The 4,318-nt window shown below is 38.5% G+C and overlaps 1 long non-coding RNA gene across 1 annotated transcript; it reads right to left on the bottom strand.

Moving 5' to 3' along the window:
- Positions 1 to 1,342: 1,342 nt before the first annotated feature.
- LOC142729564 (uncharacterized) lies at positions 1,343 to 4,099 on the bottom strand. Its single transcript, XR_012878365.1, has 3 exons — positions 3,875 to 4,099; positions 2,774 to 2,903; positions 1,343 to 1,592 (listed from the first exon to the last, which is right to left on the bottom strand). It is a non-coding gene; the product is annotated as an uncharacterized LOC142729564 (long non-coding RNA).
- Between the last annotated feature and the right edge of the window lie 219 nt (positions 4,100 to 4,318).

Below are 4,318 nucleotides of genomic sequence, written 5' to 3' on the forward strand. Positions count from 1 at the left end.
GGCCTATATTCAACATTCAATAATACCAGACAGGGTCACTATGACAGTCATGCTATAAATGTACAGTACAAGGATAACCGACACCACAAAATGTGTCTCCAAAAAGCATGCTGAAACAGAACAATGTAATACAGACCCTGTAAAAAATAGTATACACGAGAGACTTGTAGCTAACACTGAAATCTCAGTGTAAATAAAGTGGTATAGAGACCAGGGTATCACCAAAAATCAGAGTAGGTCCCAGAAGCCATACCAACCCGTGTATTGCATATCAAGCCAAAAATGAGCTCCACAGCAAGAGCCCCGACGCACGTTTCGCGGTAGCTTTTTCAAGGGGTACTGACTAGTAAGGTGACCGGCGTTGTATTTATACTCAGTGGTGGGAGAGGTTTATTCAGAGATAGCAAATAGCAGCACGACATTCTCAAATCCCCAATGCTGAACACCTGAAATGTACCAGGTGTTCTACATTGGTGAATCAGCATGTCTAAAGTTACCTGAATGCTGATCGGTAAGCAGCAAACACCACCATTGCAAATGTCCAGTGTACGTCTCAAGGAATGTAAACGCGCATGCGCGTGCGCATCAGACCGCAAGCGCCGCAGACAACAGATGTAATAGCTTATATATGACGTATCACATCATAGTGGCTATTTTAAGTATGGGCAAGGACAATAAGAGATCAACTTATATGGCAAAAACCAGTATAGGGCATATGTATCACGATCCTATTTTTTATGTGAGAAACAGAATATAAATATACAATGGAACTCTAATGTCTCAAAATATAAGCAATAATACATATATAGAAAAAATATACATAATTTGATAATACATCAAACATAGTGTCATACTGTCATTTCATAAAACCATCAATACAAAAAAGACCATATATTGACTTATATATATACAAAAATAAATATATATAACATATAGTAAACCGGGGAAACAATTTATGAAAGAATATTATTTCATAAAAAATAATAAATAATAAATGATAGTGAGAAGTGAGTGAACACACGTGCACAGTGTGGTGATAAAATAAAAAACAAAATAAATAAAGTGAAACACACGTGACAAAACCACAGTTAAAATACAATTCTATTTATTAATATAAATAATACATACAATAATGTAACAGATGTACAATGTGATATGTTCTAATATGCTCAAAAAAATTTATAATGATAAGACATATGTGATTTTATTGTTAGCATGTATATAAATAACAAGCGTGTAAAAAATATATATAAATATATTGAGAGTGAATATGTGTAAACATAAATGTGAATAAATAAAAATATAAATATAAAAAAAATATATATATATACAACATACCAAGTGTGATGACAAAATTTATATAAGGATATATAAAGTGGATAATAAATAATGTATAATAAATATGTGTGCAGTGTGTGCACAAACACACGAATAAAAATAAGTACCCCATGAAAAGAGCTAAAAAATGATCAAAATTTAGAGTATGTTCAAAACGTATTGTTGAATAGAGTCCAACCAAAAACATTATTCTGAGATATAATATGTGATACTTGGTATTCTATTCAGCCCAATAAATACAGATCGTATGGCCCCTATAAAAAGACAAAAATGATGATGTTAAAAATGCCACCAAATATGGATACAGCCAAAACGCAATAATGCTTAAACCGACAAGCCCACCAATTATTAACAGCACAGTCCAACCATACCAGTCAAATATATACAGGTTTAAAAAGTTAAAAGATAATGATGCTATAGGACCCAAAAAGAAAATATTGTTATAGGAAGGAAGCGAAGGACATTTTCTCATTGAGCCCCAGAGGCGCGCTAGTCTTCAATTTTGTGATCCATTTACATTCGATCCGTTCTAATTTACGGAAAGTATCTCCTCCACGTGATCCAACAAGAATTTTGTCGATGCCATGAACCTTTAAATCCTGCCACTTGTTATTGTGAAAATCGCGGAAATGTCGGGGGATAGATTTCAATTTATCGATTTCTTCCCAGTTGTTACCCTCTATTGTTCCAGCCTTTTTAATGTCCCTCACGTGTTCTTGAATTCGCATTTTAAGTTCTCTTGTGGTCATGCCTACATAAGACAGGCCACATGGACATGTTGCCATGTACACTACACCAGTAGTACTGCAATTGATGAAGTGTACAATTTTAAAACTTCTTTTCTTTTCAGAATCAGTGAATGTATCAGTTTTCACAATCAATTTGCAAATAGAGCAATGACCACAAGAGAAAGATCCCCACGTCGGCCCTTTAGAGCCAAAAAGATAGGTTTTGGGACTAGGAGCACTATAGTGACTCCGAACTAAGTGGTCACCCAAGGTTTTACTTCTTTTGGCTGTAAGTTGGGGCTTCGGGGGTAGATGTTTTTTCAAATCTGGATCCGTGAGCAGAATTGGCCAAAAGCGAGTCACAATATTTCTTATCTCCATCCATTGCGAGTTGTATGGAGTAATAAGTCTCACTATATCATCCGTGTTCTTACGTTTTTGTTGAGTAAGCAGATTATTCCTATTACTGTGACAAGCCCTATGATATCCCTTCTCGATATCCTTTTTAGGATACCCTCGTTGTATGAAGCGGGTCCTCAGACATTGTGATTCTCTTTCAAAATTAGAATCGGAGTCACATACACGTCTGGCCCTCAGGAATTGCCCCGTAGGGATAGCCCGTATAACATGAGAGGGATGAAAGGACGATGCATGTAGGAGAGAATTTACAGAAGTTTCCTTACGGAAAATGGTGGTGCTGAGCTTACCTGTATCTTGTACTGTCATTTTGATATCCAAAAAATCCATGTTGGTTTGACTGATCTTACTCGTTAATTTGATGTTCTGTGTGTTGTTGTTCAAAATGGATACAAACTGATCAAGGTCTGCACGCGTACCCTGCCAAATAAAAAGGATGTCATCGATAAAACGCATCCAACTAACAACACATCCAGACACCATATCCATGGCCTCCCGTACAATTTCCTGTTCCCAGTAGCCCAAAAATAAATTTGCATATGAAGGTGCACAGGTGGCACCCATTGCCGTCCCCCGAAGTTGTAAATAGTGTTTGTCCCTGAACACAAAATAATTATGCTCAAGGACAAAACGCAAAAGGAGGATCAGAAATTGGACCAATTCACAATCGTGATCACATGGGCCTAAGAAGTATTGAATAGCTCGCAGCCCTAACTCGTGGTCAATACAGGTGTACAGGGATTCCACATCACAGGATACCAAATACATATCCTGCTCAATGGTCACCCCATCTAGGCGTTTCAACACGTCCGTAGAATCCTTCACATATGATTGTAGATTCTCGACGCATGGACGGAGATAAAAATCCAGGAAGCGACAGATAGACTCACACAAACTCCCACATCCTGACACAATAGGCCGGCCTGGTGGTTTCTTATGATCTTTATGTACCTTTGGTAGGAGGTATAGTGTGGGAGTGATGGGAAACTTCACAGTGAGCCCATCCATGATTTTTTTAGTGATGATGTTATTATCACAAGCTTCCATTAGTATCGCATCCAACTGTCCTTTGAAGTCAGTAGTCGGGTTATATGTCAAACGCTTGTAACACTCCACATCCCGTAATTGCCGATATGCCTCTGATTCGTACATCTCAATAGGCCATATCACCACATTTCCACCCTTGTCAGCCGGTTTAAACACAATGCCCTTCATCTGCTTAAGCTCACGTAAAGCCTTTCGCTGGGCCCAAGATAAATTATCATAGCCACGATCCTGTGGCAACTTCCGAAGCTCGTCAACCACCATTCTGACGAACATCTCCACCGATGGATTTAGTGACAAGGGAGGAAATGTGGTGGACCTAGGGCGAATGGTATCTGGAAACCTACCATTACTGACTTCTTGCTCCTGGAGTAGAGATTCTAGCGCCCGGACCGCTTCCAATTCCTCCTGTGCTGTAAAGAGATGATGAGGTTCATTTTTAGAGTGATACTTTTTGTATATAAGTTTGCGTGCAAACAGAAACACATCCTTGATGGCTAGAAAATCATCAAAGCCTGTCACAGGACAGAATGACAGACCCAAGGAGAGCACTGAGATTTGACTAGGAGTAAATACTATATCTGAGAGGTTGATTACCTTAAGTTCACCTCCTACATTGTCATCCAAAGGGTTGTGAAAGTGTACCATGTAAAATTGAGGCCTAATTTGGCGATTTACAAAGTATTGGTTCACAACTGCAGAGGCCCAGATGTGAAATAATAAAAAGAAAGCCCTGAGAAGTGACCCCATTTGGAAACTACACCCCTCAAGGCATTTTCACCCCACAGGTC

This window comes from Rhinoderma darwinii, unplaced genomic scaffold (assembly GCF_050947455.1).
Source record: "Rhinoderma darwinii isolate aRhiDar2 unplaced genomic scaffold, aRhiDar2.hap1 Scaffold_720, whole genome shotgun sequence".
Taxonomy (NCBI): Eukaryota; Metazoa; Chordata; class Amphibia; order Anura; family Rhinodermatidae; genus Rhinoderma; species Rhinoderma darwinii.